This window comes from Geotrypetes seraphini, chromosome 4 (genome assembly GCF_902459505.1).
Source record: "Geotrypetes seraphini chromosome 4, aGeoSer1.1, whole genome shotgun sequence".
NCBI classification, from domain to species: domain Eukaryota; kingdom Metazoa; phylum Chordata; class Amphibia; order Gymnophiona; family Dermophiidae; genus Geotrypetes; species Geotrypetes seraphini.
Genome location: NC_047087.1, coordinates 315461433 through 315480552, shown reverse-complemented (window position 1 = coordinate 315480552; position 19120 = coordinate 315461433). Strand labels below are relative to the sequence as shown.

Genomic DNA, 19120 nt, shown 5'->3' with positions numbered 1-19120 from the left:
CCCATCCGCAGTAACCGTTATCTCTTTCTCTCTGCAAGAGATCCCACATGCCTATCCCAGGCCCTTTTGAATTCAGACACAGTCTGTTCCACGCATCTACCACCCTTTCTGTAAAAAAGTATTTCCTTAGATTACTCCAGAGCCTGTCACCTCTTAACTTCAACCTATGTCCTCTCATTCCAGAGCTTCCTTTCAAATGAAAGAGACTCGACTCACGTGCATTTAAGCGATATAGGCATTTAAACGTCTCTACCATATTTCCCCTCTCCCTATTGGCTAAGGCTCTTAACATTTGCATCTCCTCTTCCTATAGGCTAAGGCTCTGTGCACCTGCATTGTGAGGTCATAGAGCTGCCCATCTGCAGTAACCATTATCTCTTCCTCTCTCTAAGACACTGTTCTTCAACCACCGGTCCGTGGACCTGTGCCGGTCCGGAGAAAATTTCTTCTGGTCCGCGCAGGGCCGGCGAGATCGAGTCGGCCGTTCAAGTTCCTGCCAACTGCCGTTCCTCCCAGCCTAAGGCGATGAATACAGGCTGCCAGCATCGAGGTCTTCCCTCTGTGAGTCTCGCCTGTTCGGAAACAGGAAGTTGAAACAAAATAGGTCCCAACATCGGCAGCCTGTCTTGATCATCCGAGACTGGGAGGAACCGCAGTACCCTCAAACTATCCCATTACTGTCCCATCATCCCTAAAACTTCCCAAGCCCCCCAAACTATCCTCACTCCAAACTACTTCTTTGTAACTACCCCCTCCTACTACACCCAAAGAGCTCCACCCCTAAAACTACCAATGCAACTGCTCCACCTCTCACCCAAACTGTTCAACCCCCCCCAATTACTCATCCTGCACCTATCCCACTACCCCAAATTGTTCAACCTACAAAACACCCCCAGCAATTTCCCCTCATTCCTATAACTAGCCCTCTAACAGCTCAAACCTCTCCCCCACATCACCATCACCCCAAACTCTATCACCCCACAAATCTACTCTTTGCATTTGCTCTACCATCTGCCTCACCCCTAAACTACCCCCCTGCAACTAAACCTAGCCCCCCAAAATGCAGATACACACACACACACATTGACAAATAGGATTTATAAATAATTCCCTGTGAGATACATTTAATTCATTCTACAAGGGGTGCTGAAAAGTTCTCACCTCAACCAAGAAGGGAATGACAGGAATATGGTTCAATTAATGTTCTGCAGGGAGAGAGCTGCAGGTACAAGGGAGCTGGTCAGTGTGTGCGGGAGCAAGATCCTGGGGAGCCTTTGACGGTGGCTGTCTCCCCTCCCAGCAGCTCTCCTACTTGCCAGGGCAATGATTCACTGGCAACTTCCTCTTTCCTCAGAGGCGGCAACGGACCCAAGGCTGCCTAAGTAAATCACTGCTGCAGGCAAGTACTGAGAATTGTTGGAAGGGGAGGAAGCCACTGTAGGAGGCTGGGAAGCTGCTGGATAAAGGGAGAGCTGCTACTGGACCTGGAGGGAGGTAGGAGAGATGCTGCTGGGAGGGGAGGAGGGAAAGGGATGGGAAGAGAGTTAATGTTGGATGTGGAGGAGGGAAGGGAGAAGGAAAAAAGTAAACAACTGGCAGGGAGATTACAGGAGGGGAAGGGGGTCAGGGTGGAATGGAGAGATCAGATGAGGGAAAGGGGAGAGAGAGGAATGAGAAAGTAGAGAGAGATTGATGCTGGAAAGGGGGTCAGCAGAGAAATGAGAGAGGGATAAAGATGCTAGAACTAGTGTAGGAGAGATAAAAATGAAGAAAGCAGTGAAGCTGGAATGAATGATGTAAAAAGGAGAGGGGAGGCACAGGCTGGATGGACAGGGAAGAGGGGCATAGAAAGAAGTCAGATACATATGGAACGGGGAGAGGGCAGACATTGAATGGAACGCGCAGATGCTGGATTGAAGAGACAGGGCAGATGCTGGAAGGAAAAGAGTGAAAAGAAGATGAAAGCAGAAACCAGAGACAACAAAAGGTAGAAAAAAATAATTTTATTTCTATTTTGTCATTAGAATATATCAGATTGGATCCAAGATGGCAACTGTATAGGTTGGATGTGAGTTTGCTCCTGACAACCTCCAGGAACGAGGCTGCTAGCAAACAGCGTCAAGAGAGGAATCGAGCTGGCTTTAAACTGAGAAGAAGGGGAAAGCCAATAGTCGACCTGACGTCGACGGTTCGGACAAGAGTATCCAAAGAAGATACTGAGCAGGAAAAATGCTGGGAACAAGCAAGAGACGAACAACAGAAACTGTTGACCAACAAGAAGGGTAAACAGATAAAATTAGAGGAACAGGAGAGATTGGGAAATCAGGTCGCAGACGAAAAAGATGCACCAAAAAATGAGGAAGAAAGGAACAGAAATCAGGGACTGGCAGCCCAGATAGGGGATGGCAAGAGGAGCAAAACACATGTAAAACCAGCTGAGAAAAGAAAAGACCGGGACTTAAATTGCTTGTACGCAAATGCAAGGAGCCTAAAGTCCAAATTGGGAGAATTAGAAATCATAGCCAAAAAAGAAGACCTAGACATCATTGGAATCACGGAAACATGGTGGAACGAGGATAACCAATGGGACGTAGTACTGCCAGGGTACAAACTCTATAGAAGAGACAGGACCCACAAGAAGGGTGGAGGAATAGCACTATACATAAAAGACACCATTCCCTCGTCCGGAGTGGATATAGAACCAAAGGCGGAAGGATTGGAGTCATTATGGGTTAAATTACCGGGAAAAAATGGCCTTGACATAAGATTGGGTCTATACTATCGTCCACCTGGACAAACGGAAGCAAACGACAAAGATTTGGCAGCAGAATTGAGGCGGGAAGGCAACAACAGGAACGTGACAGTAATGGGAGATTTTAACTACCCAGGGATAAACTGGAATATTGGAAACTCGAACTGTGCGAGGGAAACAGAATTCTTAGAGGCTGTGAGGGACTGCTTTATGTATCAGCTTGTCAAGGAACCAACAAGAGGAAATGCCACTCTTGACCTAATCCTCAACGGAATAGGGGGACCTGCAAAAGAAATGGAAGTAGTAGGACCACTAGGAAACACCGATCACAACATGATTCAGTACAAATTAGGAGTAGGTACAGCAAAAGGGAAGAGAACCACAGTGACAACGTTCAACTTCAAGAAAGGGAACTATGATGCTATGAGAGCAATGGTAAGGAAAAAACTCAGAAATAGCTCAAGGAAAAGAGAAACTGTAGAGCAAGCCTGGTCTCTATTCAAGGGCACAGTGCAAGAAGCACAACATATGTACATCCCCAGATTTAGAAAAGGGTGCAAAAAAAAACCGAACAAAAGACCCCGCATGGATAAACAATGAGGTGAAGAAAGCGATAGGAGACAAGAAAAATTCATTCCGGAAATGGAAAAAGGACCAAACTGGGGAAAACTGGAAGGAACACAGAAAACGCCAAAGAGAATGTCATCAAGTGGTTAGGAGAGCGAAAAGAAAATACGAAGAGAGGCTGGCCAGGGAGGCAAAAAACTTCAAATCGTTCTTCAGATATGTTAAGGGGAAGCAACCGGCGAGGGAGGAAGTAGGACCGTTGGATGATGGAGACAAAAAGGGAGTGATAAAGGAGCAAAAAGAGGTAGCCGACAGGTTAAACAAATTCTTCTCGTCAGTCTTCACAAGTGAGGACACATCCAGTGTACCAGAACCCGACGTGATCTTCCATGGTGATCAAGAAGAAAAACTGTCAACAATAGAGGTGAGCCATGAGGATGTCCTCCAACAGATAGATAGATTGAAAAGCGACAAATCACCAGGCCCGGATGGAATCCACCCTAGAGTACTAAAAGAACTAAGAAATGAGATAGCAGGAATACTCCAGCGAGTTTGCAATCTATCCTTGAAAACTGGAGAGATCCCGGAGGACTGGAAGATAGCAAATGTTACACCTATCTTTATAAAGGGTTCAAGAGGAGACCCGGGAAACTACAGGCCGGTAAGTTTGACATCGGTTCCGGGCAAGATGGTAGAAGCACTGATAAAGGACAGCATCTGTGAGCACATTGAAAAAATGGGCTGATGAAAGCAAGCCAACATGGCTTCTGCAAGGGAAGATCGTGCCAAACAAACTTACTGCACTTCTTTGAGGGGGTGAACAACCAGTTGGACAAAGGTGAACCCATAGACATCATTTACCTCGACTTCCAAAAGGCCTTTGACAAGGTACCCCATGAGCGGCTACTTAGGAAGCTGTGGAACCACGGGGTGGAAGGGGACGTACACAGATGGGTCAAACACTGGTTGGCAGGCAGAAGACAGAGGGTTGGAGTGAAGGGTCACTACTCGGGCTGGAGGAAGGTCACGAGCGGTGTTCCGCAGGGGTCTGTACTGGGACCGCTGCTGTTTAATGTATTTATTAATGACCTGGAAAAGGGGACGAAATGTGAAGTTATAAAATTTGCGGATGACACTAAACTCTGTAGAAGGGTTAGAACTACGGAAGAGTGTGAGGACCTACAAAGGGACCTAAGCAAACTGGAGGAGTGGGCGAATAAATGGCAGATGAAATTCAATGTAGGGAAATGCAAGGTCATGCATATAGGGAGAAAGAACCTGATGTTCAGCTACCAAATGGGGGGATTAGTATTAGAGGGAAGTAACCTTGAAAGAGATTTGGGTGTACTGGTGGATTCAACAATGAAGTCAACGGCACAATGTGCAGCAACCGCGAAGAAGGCAAACAGAATGTTGGGTATTATTAAGAAGACATCCTGCCGTTGTACCGGGCAATGGTGCGCCCGCACCTGGAGTACTGTGTTCAGTATTGGTCACCGTACCTTAAGGATATGGCAATACTTGAGAGGGTCCAGAGGAGAGCGACACGAATGATTAAGGTATGGAAAACCTTTCATACACTGAAAGATTGGAGAGGCTGGGGCTCTTCTCCCTGGAAAAAAGGAGACTCAGAGGAGACATGATAGAGACCTACAAAATCATGAAGGGCATAGAGAGGGTAGAGAGAGATAGATTCTTCAAACTTTCAAAACATATAAGAAAAAGAGGGCATTTGGAAAAATTGGAAGGGGACAGATTCAAAACAAATGCTAGGAAGTTTTTCTTTACCCAGCGTGTGGTAGACACATGGAATGCACTGCCAGAGGACGTAATAGGACAGAGTACGGTACTGGAGTTCACGAGGGGATTGGACAGTTTCCTGCTGGAAAAGGGGATAGAGAGGTATAGATAGGGAGCTACTGCGCAGGTCCTGGACCTGTTGGGCCGCCGCGTGAGCGGACTGCTGGGCACGATGGACCTCGGGTCTGACCCAGTGGAGGCATTGCTTATATTCTTATGAATTAGTGATTTTTTTTTTTTTTCAAGCATTTAATAAATTACCTACCGAGGATGCCTAAGCGGAGAGGGAGAAGCTGGGGCCTCGCGGCGCTCCGGGACTCCCGTGGTCGGAGGCATTGAGGAGCTTATCCGGCGCATGCAGGGCACGTCGGTAGAAACAGGGCTGTCCCCGCTGGAGACGCTGCAAGGGAACGGCGTGCAGCAGTCCTCCTTGGGGCTTGAGACAAGTTTCAGCCCTGAAACACGAGCACCGCCCCCGCATCCTTGAACGGTCAGTACCCCGAGGGAGGGGGAGCTTCCGGGAGCCGGAGTGCTTTCTCCCCCAGAGGCAGTGGAGATCGATCCGGGGAATGGTGATTCAGGCTCCCAGCCTTTGCTGGGGAGCCTGAACAGCAGCTGGAAGACTTGCCAGTGGGTGAGCATAAAACTTTACATTTACAATTCCCTCAACTTATTAAACCCCAGGAAGTAACGTTGGACGCCCTGTGGGACTTGGTAGCCACCATTCCTTAAACTATAACCTCTCAATTTAATCAAGTGGAAGAAAGACTTAAAGAGCATGATAAGGAAATCACAGGATTGCAGAAAATTACTAGTGACTTTAAATCACAAATTGAAATTCAATAGCAAAATATTAAATCCTCCAAAGTAATACAGGAGGCGCTAATTAAGGACAATACAAATTTAAGAAGAAAGCTTGAATCATTTGAAAATTTTTCAAGAAATAATCTTAGATTAATTAATTTTCCTAAGATTTCTACAACAACTCCTAGAGACATGCTTAAACGTTACTTAGTGGAAATACTCAAAATTCCTGAGTCTTCTATCCCACCATTTACACAGGCTTATTATTTACCTGTTAAAGATACTAAGGATCAAAAGAACTCTCAAGAAGTGAATCAAGAAGTGATTCAAGAACCATTGGATATATCTGCCCTATTAGAGTCTTCAGACAGGGAAGTAGCCACTCCGGCCACTTTGCTTCTCTCAGTTGCTCTTACTTTGGATAAAACATGGTTGTTGAAGTTATACTTTAAAAATAAACATAAAGAATTTTTGGGATTAAAAGTTCAAATGTTTCCTGATTTGGCCAGGGACCAGCAATTACTGCCCTGGGAGCTACCTTTTTCCTTCGATATCCTTGCAAATGTATTGTTCATTATAAGTTGCATAAATTTGCTTTCTTTGAATCCTCACAACTGACAACATTCCTGTCTCTGTCAAGGCTGGAGAAAGCTCATGACGAATAGATGACTGCCTACCACAGTTTCAACCTATAATTGTTTTTCTTTTTTAACTGTTTGCTTTAAATTCCGTTTAACTTGATCTTGGATCCTATATGAGGACTTGAGCGAGATTTAAGATAGAATTTATTTTCTTGTTTGGAATGTATATATTATGTAGGATGTTTTCTTTTTATTTCTTGGATCTTGCTTTCTATACAAGTTTAACTTGATTGATTATATTTGAAAGTTTATAAATAAATAATTAAAAAAAAAAAAAAAGAATATATCAGATTTGAAATATATATCCTGCTAGAGACATAACTGGGGACTGCAGTTTTCTGTTAGCATAATATTTCTATGAACTTGGCTTGTTCAGTTTTCTTGATAGTAGAGGGGATATATGTGAAGGGGTTTTGTTGGTCCGTGCTCTGTATATTTCTATTTATAAAATCATAATTGTTCAGAATATTGTTTCTTTTTATACTTTAATAAAAATACATTCAATATAAAATCAAAACTGCGGCTTGTGCAGACGGGATCAGATGGTTTGCAGGGACCAAGCTCGCGGAGACGGGGCGGAAATGGTTTTTTAAAATTTCAGTCTTAATAGTTTGCCTGTGGTTACAATCAAAGCAGTTTACACATTACAGTCTATACAGGTGCTTTAGAAATAATAAATAGTAGTAGTAGCGGTAGAAACTTATTTTGTACCTGGGCAAATGGAGAGTTAAGTGACATGCCCATAGTTACAAGGAACCACAGTGGAAAATAAATAAATATAAAATATCTTCAATTGTGTGCTTAATCATGATTAAAAATGCAAATTGAAAAGTAGCCCCATCTGCTATGGTGTGCAACCTGTTATTAGACTTTAATTCTACAAAGATAAGACTGAGGCAAAGAATTCATTTAATCTTTCCGCTATGTCCTTGTCTTCCCTGAGAGCCCCTTTTATCCCTCAGTCTTCTAGCGGTCCAACCAATTTTTGCTTTTAATATACCTAAGAACATTTTTACGGTGTGTTTTTGCTTCCAGCTCAATCTTCTATCCAAGCTCTCTCTTCGCCTTCCTTATTAGCGCCTTGCATTTGACTTGACATTTCTTGTGTTCTTTACAATTACGTATTGTCAGTCAGATTCTTCTTCCACTTTCTGAAGGATTCTCTTTTAGCTGTAATATTCCACTCCTTTGGAACTCCTCTAACCCCAACTCTACCAGATCTTCCCAAAAACTGAAACTATCATTCCCTTCTACAAAAGGTATATCCCGCGCAGGAAAACTAGGAACATCCCTCCCCTTTAGAACCACAGAACTCTGGAACAACCTCACATCCCCGCTCAGAAATTCAAACTCCCTCCAATTCTTCCGCAAACACCTGAAAACTTGGCTCTTTTCAAAAATCTCACACCTCCTGCTCTCTGGGACCCTTGTCTCTCTCTTTCTTCTTGTTCCTTTCCTATAACCCTTCATTGGAGTTCCTTTCTTCCTAACTCTGTAAACCGTGCCGAGCTCTACGCTTGTGGAGATGGCGCGGTATACAAACCTAAGGTTTAGTTTAGTTTAGTAATAGCTTCTTTCACCTCTCTCATTAATCACGCCAGCTGCTTTGGTCTTCTTTCCTCCTTTTTTAATACATGGAATATATCTATTCTTGGCTTCCAGGATGGAATTTTAAATAACATCCACACCTGATATATATTTTTGATCTTTGCAGCTCTACCTTTAGGTTTATTTTTTACCATTCTCCTCATGTTATCATAGTCTCCTTTTTTAAAGTTAGGTGCTGTTGTATTGAATTTCTTGTGTAAACTTATTCCAGGGATTATATCAAACCTGATCATGTTATGATCACTGTTATCAAGGGGCCCCCACCACCATTACCTCCCTCCCAAATTCATGTGCTCCACTAAGAACTAGATCTAGAATTGCTTCATCTCTTGTCGGTTCATGAACCAGCTGCTCCATAAAGCAGTCCTTGATTTCATCAAGGAATTTTATCTCCCTAGCATGCCCTGATGATACATTTACCCAGTCAATAGCAGGATAGTTGCAATCACCCATTATTACTGTGTTACCCATTTACGTTCATCCTGGTCAGAGAGACAGTAGTACACTCCTATCACTATCCTTTTTCACCTTACACATGGAATTTCTACCCATAGGGATTCCAAAGTGTGTTTCTACTTCTGTAGAATTTTGAATCCGTTCGATTCAAGGCCCTCCTTAGTATATAATGCTACGTCTCCACCGATTCGATCCACCCTATCACTACGATATAACTTGTACTATAGTATAACAGTGTCCCATTGGTTATTTTCCTCCACCAGGTTTCAGAGATGCCTGGGATCTGGGTTAACTATTTATTTGCTAGTTGTGCATCATGCTCATCAGCACCATGTAGAGAGTACTCAGGAAACTCAGGAAACCGATGTGAGGAGAGAAGACACCCATGCAAACACAGAAGAAACCGAAGACGAGGTAGGAGACAACCGCACACCAGGAGGAATAGTGAGACCACAGGAAGACATCGCCCCACCCAAAGAACAGGAAACAATTTCAAGAGTATCATTGGAGAAGGAAGACTGGCCCTACTACAAGGACGTGGACCAACGCCCCCCAAGGAACTCCCGAATAAAGAAGATGGGGATCATCGTAGGCGACTCCATCATACGACATGTGGACAGCTACACCGCAGGAGGAAGAGAGGACAGAGTTGTCACCTGTCTGCCTGGAGCAAGAGTGAAGGATGTGACCAACAGGATCTCCAGGATCATAGATGGAGCAGGGGGAGAGGACACCGCTGTACTTATCCACGTGGGGACAAATGATGTGAGCGGGCGGAAGTATGACAGGGAAGAGCTGAAGGGCCAGCTCCGCTTTCTCGGAAGACAACTGAAGATCAGGGAGGTGAAGGTGGCCTTCTCCGAGATCCTCCCAGTACCAAGAGCGGATGGAAAGAGACAAGGGGAATTGCAAGTAATCAACGCCTGGATGAGACGATGGTGCGAAGAAGAAGGCTTCGACTTCATGCGCAACTGGACGGCGTTCTGGGGAAAAAGCAAGTACTACAGAAAGGACGGACTACACCTCAACAAGGAAGGAGCAAGAGTTTTGGCAGGCAACATGAAGAAGGCAATCGAGAAGGCTTTAAACTGATAGATAGGGGAAAGCCGACAGTCGACCACCGGTCGATGGTACGGATAGCAGGATGCCCCGACGAAGAAGCCAAGGACAACTACACCTACACAAGAGAAGACGACCTCACAGCCAATAAGGGAGAAAAAGCAGGAAGGGACAACTCAGACATAGGAGGGGACGACCACACAGCAAAAAAGGGTGATAACACAGGAGCAGTAAAGGATACCAAAATTGAAGCTACAGGGACGGCCAAGAGTAGAAGGTCCAAAAAGGTAACACGAAGAGAACTTAGATGTATGTATACAAATGCTAGAAGTCTGGGTAACAAAATGGGGGAACTAGAGACAATAGCAAGACGTGACATATTGGATATCATTGGCATAACAGAAACATGGTGGAATGAAGAAAACAAATGGGACACAGTACTACAGGGATACAAACTGTATAGAAGAGATCGAATAGGGCAGAAAGGTGGAGGTATTGCTCTATATGTTAAGGAGGGGATAGATTCTGTTGAAATGGTTAAAACAGAAAGGAAAGAGAAGCTTGAGTCACTCTGGATCAAAATTCCTGGTCAATATGGCGCAGATACGAAAATTGGCCTTTACTATCGTCCACCAGGACAGGCGGAGGAAACTGACGCAGAAATGATGGAGGAAATCAAACAAGAATGCAAGACAGGCAATGTAATTATATTGGGAGACTTCAATTTCCCAGGGATAGACTGGAAACTAGCAACCTCCAACTGCGGCAAGGAAGCCAAGTTCCTGGAGGTGCTAGGGGATTGCTTCCTGGAACAAATGGTAAAAGAGCCGACAAGAGGCAACGCCACCTTGGACTTGGTCCTAAATGGCCTCACGGGACCGATAACAGAAGTGGAAGTCATAGTTCCACTGGGAACGAGTGATCATAATGTAATCAACTTTAAACTACACATCAGGAAAGGGAAACATGCCAAAACCTTAACCACCACCTTGAACTTTAAAAAGGGTAAATACGATAGCATGAGAGCCATGGTAGAAAAACGACTCGAGAAGATGATGGACAAACTTGAAACGGTTGATCAGGCATGGACACTACTGAAAAATACTATCACAGAAGCACAAGATCTCTACATTCCGAAGATTTCCAAAGATCGGAGAACAAAGAGCAAAAGAGAACCGGCATGGCTTACCATACAGGTGAAGGAAGCCATAAAAGAAAAGAAGGACTCTTTCAAAAAATGGAAATGCATAAAGACAACCGAAGCCTGGAACAAACATAAAGATGATCAGAAGAAATGTCACAAGGCGGTGAGGAATGCAAAACAGGAATATGAGGAAAAAATAGCCCAGGAGGCCAAAAACTTCAAGCCCTTCTTTAGATACGTGAAAGGGAAAAAACCTGCAAAAGAGGCAGTGGGACCCCTGGACGACCAGGGAAGAAAAGGGTACGTCAAGGAAGATAAACAAATCGCAGACAAACTAAATTCCTTCTTTGCGTCCGTCTTTACGAAGGAGGACACCTCAACAATACCTGAAGCGGAGAAAGTGTTTGCAGGAGAAATAGAAGACAGCCTCACCACAGTTGAAGTGGACTTAGACCAGATATACTATCAGATCGACAAACTTAAAAGCGACAAATCCCCTGGACCGGATGGGATTCATCCGAGAGTCTTAAAGGAATTGAAGGTTGAAATCGGAGAGTTATTGCAAAAACTTGCAAACCTGACAATCAGAACTGGACAGATACCGGACGACTGGAGGATAGCGAACGTCACCCCAATTTTCAAAAAAGGATCGAGAGGGGAACCGGGCAACTATAGACCTGTGAGTCTTACGTCTGTCCCTGGCAAGATGGTTGAAGCACTGATCAAGGATAGCATAGTCCGGCACTTGGACGCATATGACTTAATGAAACCCAGTCAACATGGATTCAGGAAAGGGAAATCATGTTTGACTAATTTACTCCAATTTTTTGAGACCGTGAACGAGCAAATCGATAGTGGGAAGCCGGTGGACATAATATATTTGGACTTCCAGAAAGCGTTTGACAAAGTTCCACACGAAAGACTTCTCAGGAAACTACATAGCCATGGCATAGAGGGGGATATACAAAGATGGATAGGCAAATGGCTGGAAAACCGAAAGCAGAGAGTGGACATAAATGGGAAGTTCTCCGACTGGGAGAAAGTGACTAGTGGTGTGCCCCAGGGCTCGGTACTTGGGCCGATCCTTTTTAATATTTATATCAATGACCTAGAGGAAGGAACATCCAGTGAGATCATCAAGTTTGCAGACGATACAAAACTATGCCGGGCGATCAGATCGCAGGATGATAGAGAGAAACTCCAGAGCGACTTGTGTCAGTTAGAAACATGGGCGGAGAAATGGCAGATGAAATTCAATGTGGAGAAATGCAAGGTAATGCATTTAGGCAATAAAAATAAGGAATACGAGTATACAATGTCAGGTGCAACTCTGGGGAAGAGTGAACAAGAAAAGGACCTGGGTGTGCTGATAGATAGGACCCTGAAGCCGTCGGCACAATGCGCGGCAGCGGCAAAGAAGGCAAATAGAATGTTGGGCATGATAAAGAAAGGAATCTCGAGTAGATCGGAGAAAGTTATAATGCCGCTATATAGGGCAATGGTCAGACCACACTTGGAATACTGCGTCCAACATTGGTCTCCCTACCTAAAGAAGGATATAAAACTGCTGGAGAGGGTGCAGAGACGAGCAACAAAACTGGTGAAGGGTATGGAGAAACTGGAATACGAGGACAGACTTATAACACTAGGATTGTTCTCCCTTGAGAAAAGGAGACTGCGTGGGGATATGATCGAGACCTTCAAAATACTGAAAGGAATCGACAAAATAGAGCAGAGAAGATTATTTACATTGTCCAATTTGACACGGACTAGAGGACATGTAATGAAGCTAAGGGGGGACAGGTTCAGGACTAATGTCAGGAAGTTCTGCTTCACTCAGAGAGTGGTTGACACCTGGAATGCTCTCCCAGAGGAGATTATTGCGGAATCTACCGTCCTAGGCTTCAAGAGCAAACTAGATGCATATCTCCTTAAGAGAGGCATATAAGGATATGGTGGAATATAAATTACGCCAGGTGTACACCTGGCAGGGCCTCCGCGTGTGCGGATCGCCGGACTTGATGGACCGAAGGTCTGATCCGGAGAAGGCAGTTCTTATGTTCTTATGTTCTTATGTGCTTCTAAAGTGAAGTGATGTCAACAACACCTCCTGGATGAGTCACCCTGTTCCCAAGTTTGAACGCTTGTAGGTAAGATATTCCAATGGAGCTTCTTTTCCCCTTAGCAAGTAAGATATTCCAATGGAGTTTTCATTACACTATTGCAATGGAGTTTTTCTTCCCCTTAACAGATAATCTAATCTAATCTAATCCTTAGGTTTGTATACCGCATCATCTCCACGTTCGTAGAGCTCGACGCGGTTTACAGTAGGAGAAATAGGAAGGAACTACAACAGAGGGTTAGAGGTAGAAGTGTGAAGAAAATTTAGAGGACTTGGGATGCCAAGATATAAGAGTTTCCTTGATTCCTAAGTTGAAGGGAGACTTACATTTTTTGAGAAAAGCCAGGTTTTCAGATGTTTGCGGAAAACTTGGAGAGAGCTCAAGTTCCGAAGAGGGGAGGTAAGGTTGTTCCAGAGCTCAGTGATTTTGAAGTGGAGGGAGGTTCCTAGCTTTCCTGTGTGGGAAATGCCTTTTAGCGAGGGGAAGGATAGTTTTAATTTGTGGGAGGATCTGGTGGTATTAGGGTTTGAGGAATTCCAAGAAAGAGGGATAAAGGGAGGGAGGATACCATATAGGATTTTGAAAGTTAAACAGGAGCATTTATAGTGGACCCTGGCGATTATCGGAAGCCAGTGGAGCTTGGCCAGGAGCGGGGAGACATGGTCAAATTTACTTTTAGCGAAGATGAGCTTGGCCACGGCATTCTGAATCTGTTGGAGTCTGTGGAGGTTTTTCTTAGTTAGGCTTAAGTAGATAGAGTTGCAATAGTCCAATCTGGAGAGGATGATGGATTGGACAAGAAGGGTAAAATAACACACTCTTTGACATTTAACATGCTTTATTTGGCCAGAACAACGCATGATTTGCTTAATACACATTAATAAGTAACCTCAAAATTGGGTTAGGACTGAAACATACCTTGAGGGAAGGAATGCTCTTTCACTGAAACTGACTTTAACTGGCCTTCAACCTGGAGGTACGTTTCCTTACCTAAGAAGAAAAATTAAACATTACTTCCTGGTCAAGTTGGTTTTGTGGAATAGAGCCCGATAATTCAATAGTTTGTGCTCAGATATTTCAATGATGGACATTGTGCATGTGGTATATTGCTTATTTACTTTTTTATTGTGGTATATTGCTTATTTATTTTTTTATTGTTTCTAGGGTAACTGTTGACTTTTTTTGCCTAGACATAAAATAAATTATATATATATATATAATAAAGTAGGAGAACAAAATAGCATCTGGAGAATAGATGTTACTAGCAGATCTCTGAGCCCCGAGAGCTTTTCTTTCCAACATGGATATGAGGAAGGTCAAGCTTAGGGGTTTCTCCCCAGCTGGTGTACATTCTGCACAGAAAACTCTATCTTGGACATTTGCTGGCCTTTCACTTCTGTGATTTCAGGAACAGCCCTTCCTAGTGCTCTGGGGGAGAGAGTTTCAACACATTCAGATGAAGATATTTCCGTCATTCCTGGGTAAAAGGTGCCACCAAACATGCCAGACCCTGCAGGCTGCTTAATTAGAAGCTCAGGGGAGGGTGCAGTGATCTTGGAATCAAATACTGAAGCAAGAGTGTGGTCACCAGGAATGGAATCAGGTGAAGCCTTATCTGCACTGAAGTCAAAAAAGAGACAAGGTAAATACTGATACCAGTGGCATACGAAGGGCAGACTGCCCTAGGTGCAGGTGGTAAGGGTTCACAGAGAAAACATAGGGCTACAGTCCATATGTGCGCAGCTGTCACCTCTGCTAGCCCTCTCACCCCTGTGATGTCAACTTACTGTTCCAGGGCAGGGGCTCAACAGTCATGAGCACAAAGACTGCGGCCCCGTGACTGCCCTCCCCCCTACCTGGAGGAGGGAGGTGATGCCTAGAGGAGAGGATGCCCCACCCCAGGTGGCAACCAAGCCAGGCATGCCACTGACATTGATTTTTCAGATAGCTGCAACCTGTGTTTTAAAAAAGACCCCACAACCATGATGGCTGAATATATATATATATATTTTTTTAATTCTTTACTCATTTTTACATATTACAACAAGTGTATAAGAAAAATCATTCGAACTTATAAATATACACTTGATTAACTTTCATATATCTTTAAAAATATAACTTTTCAACCAATACCTATATTCTATAATATTTTGAATATTATGAACTATTCCTAGTATCTAAACAATTGATATCAAGTTAGAAAACCCTCCCAACCCCCCCTCCCCTTACAAAAGTTCCATTCCCAATACATCAAAAACAGTTAAATACTCTTATACATTATAGGATTTAATATTTATTACCCACCCACACCCCTCCATGTCAAATATCTTACTTTGGGAAAACGTTATTTCTCATTACAAAAATCTGTTAATGGTCCCCAAATCTTCTGAAATTTACCAAAATATTAGCCAATAGTTTGGCTTCATGAGTATGTAAGGTCTATCCAGATACATTTTATTTATTTTTTTTTCCAATTCTTTATTCATTTTTCCATCTTTCATCAAGTATACAATTTTACATTAAATGAATTATACACATCACTTGAAATTCTTTCTATTATCATCTAAATACATAAATTTTCCCTCTCCCCCACCCACCCTTTTCACAGATATTATAATCAAAATTTAACATACATATGCTATACTCAAAAATATTGATTAAACCTATATTATAACTGTATACCCCCCTGCCATAATTATAATTGTAACTGAGGACTGATCTAATTTATTGAAAATTTTTCTATTACCTTCATTATTGTTTTATATTAAATTCTTTTAAACTTTGTTAACCGACTCGAGTCCTTGCTAGAATGATCCAGTATATAAGATGGAAATTAGATTAGATTTGTTCTCTTTTTATGTTTCTTTGGTGTCACCTTTTTTTATATTGTGAGCTAACAGAAGTCCTCCTGAGCCTTGCTTATTTATTTTAAGGATGGAGATTTGCTTATCACTTCCTTGTTCTTTAATTTATACAATGTATATGGGAGGCCTATTTCTGTTGCAGGATTTGCTTGTGAGCTGATATTGTAATGTATACATAAACGGCCAAATACATAAAAAATACCGCTATAATATGAGTCATCCCCAGAAAGATCTAAAAGCAGCAGATTTCTGTTTGCACCTAAATGGGATACGTGGCCATAGAAAATAGTTGTGAGATGGGCAGCCTTCCTGATGGAGCAGCTGCTTCTGCTTGCCAATTCACAGAACAGCTGGGAGCAGAGCCAAGGAGGCAATAAATAAGAACACAAGGGACATGTTCATTCTCCTTCTGCTCCAAACCTATCAACTGAGAGGGAGGGGGAAATTCTATAAAAGGCACCTAAGTAGGCGCCAAAAGTTAGGGCAGGGGTGTCCAATGTCGGTCCTCGAGGGCCGCAGTCCAGTCGGGTTTTCAGAATTTCCCTAATGAATATGCATTGAAAGCAGTGCATGCACATAGATCTCATGCATATTCATTGTGGAAATCCTGAAAATCCGACTGGACTGCGGCCCTCGAGGACCGACATTGGACACCCCTGAGTTAGGGGGGTCTAACTCCCCTCCCCCTTTTACTAAGCTGCGGTAGAGGCTTCTACCACAGCCCGGAGCGCTAAATGCGCCAGCGCTATGAGCGTCGGAGCAATTAGTGCGCCTGTCCGTGGTAAAAACCTTAATTAGTAAATTGGCTTCAATTATGAGCTTTAAAAAGCTCATAAATTGAAAAAAAAATCAGAATTAATTGGGTGATAGGCACCTGACTACAAAGTAGGAGTGTTTGGGGGGGGGGGGCAGAGGATTTAGGCACTGCTAGGCACGATTCTCTAAAGCGGTGGTTCCCAACCCTGTCCTGGAGAACCACCAGGGCAGTTGGGTTTTTGGAATAGCCCTAATGAATATGCATGGGGCAGATTTGCATGCCTGTCACCTCCATTATATGCAAATCTCTATCATGCATATTCATTAGGGCTATCTCAAAAAACCTGACCGGCCTGGTGGGCCTCCAGGACAGGGTTGGGAACCACTGCTCTAAAGGATTTAGGCCAGGGGTGTCAAAGTCCCTCCTCGAGGGCCGCAAGCCAGTTGGGTTTTCAGGATTTCCCCAATGAATATCCATGAGATCTATTAGCATACAATAAAAGCAGTGCATGCAAATAGATCTCATGCATATTCATTGGGGAAATCCTGAAAACCCGACTGGATTGCGGCCCTCGAGGAGGGACTTTGACACCCCTGATTTAGGCCTCTAAAACCCTGGCCTACATTACAGGCATCTACATTTTAAGTTAGGCACGAGTCTTAATAGGTGCCTAAGTATGATTGACAAGAGATAAGCGCTTATCTTTTTAGACGCTATTTACAGACTTTTCCCCTCAGTGGTTTTCTACCTGGAATTTTGTATTTTTGAAATGTCAAAAGACATCTGTAAAACTTTATTACAAGAAATATTTGCAAGGACCAGTTCCTCAAACCAAATTTATTAGCAGACAATACATTTCCAAAGTGGAAAAGAAGCTAAAGTATGTAAAAAATTAAAAAAATTGTAAAAAAAAATTCTTAAATCTTATGGAAGTTTCTAAGGAATTGCAGAGCTCATCAAAACATTCAGACATTAGCGCTACAAAACCCATAATGTTGATTATAGCCACATGTCTACAATATAGGCTTCATGTTCTGGATCTGTCTCATATGGCTCTTGTTACATTATCTCCCCTAACGCACATGAAATTGACTTACCTCTGTCTGTCACACTTGCTTTCCTCCCTGTGTGACCTTCTAAGCCTCAGTGTTCTTATAAGCTGTCAGATGGGAGGGGAGAGACCCTATCAAAGCAACTGCACTGGCATATACTCTACTACACTGAAGTTATCACTACCATTACTATGGAAAGCCAAGAAGCAGCAGCCAAAACAGAATCATTAAGGCTCCACTTAAAAACTTTTTCCAGCCATGTATCACTCATGCAGAGCCATTTACACATTAGAAAAGGAAAAATTAGACAAGAGTCTGGCAAATTCAACAGCATTCGATCCAAGGTCTGATTCAGACTCATATCACAAAAAGGACATTACTACTGTACAACGCAGAAGGTGTGGCCCAGCAGTTAGAGCCACAGACTGTTAGCCAGAGAAACGTGGATTTCAGGCCTGTTTCTCTTGATGATGCTCTTAGGACCTTGTCATTTTAAGAATCATTGATATATGGTAAACTATTATATATATTAATTAATGAATGTTAAAAGGTGAGCTTTTACATTTTATTTGCCACAGGCCGCATTATACCTGATGAGGGGAGTATATTCACTAACAAGGTGCACTGGTTAATGCAGATTATCCCAGGTGTGCATGCAGATTGTAAGCTCTTTAGGGCAGGGAATCACTGGACCTGATTTTTCTCAATGGAGGAGAGTAAACAGTGGAGTGCCACAGGGGTCTGTACTGGGACCAGTGCTATTTAACTTATTTATAAATGATCTGGAAATTGGAACAAGTGAGATGATTAAATTTGCAGATGACACTAAACTGTTCAAAGTTGTTAAAACGCATGCGGATTGTGAAGTATTGTAGGCAGACCTTAGGAAATTGGAAGACTGGGAGTTCAAGTGGCAGATGAAATTTAATATGGACAAATGCAAAGTTATGCATATTGGGAAGAATAACCCAAATCACAGTTACTGGATGCTGGGGTCCACCTTGTGGGTTAGCGTCCAAGAAAAGGTTCTGGGTGTCAGCGTAGACAATAAAATTAAACCTTCTGCCCAATGTGTGCGGGGGGCCAAAAAAGCAAACAGGATGCTAGGAATTATTTTTTAAAGGGATGGTTAACAAGACTAAGAATGTTATAATGCCCCTGTATCGCTCCATGGTGTGAGCTCATCTGGAGTATTGCGTTCAATTCTGATCTCCTTATCTCAAGAAAGAAATAGCAGCACTAGAAAAGGTTCAAAGAAGAGTGACCAAGATGATAAAGAAGATGGAAATCCTCTCGTAAGTGGAAAGACTAAAAAGGTTAGGGCTCTTCAGCTTGGAAAAGAGACGGCTGAGAGGAGATATGACTGAAGTCTACAAAATCCTGAGTGGAGTAGAACAGGTACAAGTGGATTGATTTTTCACTCCGTCAAAAATTACAAAGACTAGGAGACACTCGATGAAGTTACTGGGAAATACTTTTAAAACCAATAGGAG

At 43.1% G+C, this 19120-nt stretch overlaps 1 protein-coding gene across 2 annotated transcripts in view; it reads right to left on the bottom strand.

Moving 5' to 3' along the window:
• LOC117359555 (pancreatic triacylglycerol lipase-like) overlaps window positions 1–17698 on the bottom strand; it is an 86714-nt gene extending 69016 nt beyond the window's left edge. Inside the window, exons 1-2 of one of the 2 annotated variants that reach the window (XM_033942527.1) lie at window positions 17673–17698; window positions 13873–13944 (exon numbers count right to left, since the gene is read on the bottom strand). The gene's annotated coding sequence lies outside the window, so the exon portion shown is untranslated. The remainder of the gene's footprint in view (window positions 1–13872; window positions 13945–17672) is intronic. The other variant, XM_033942528.1, reaches the window with a different exon arrangement.
• Window positions 17699–19120: the final 1422 nt, after the last annotated feature.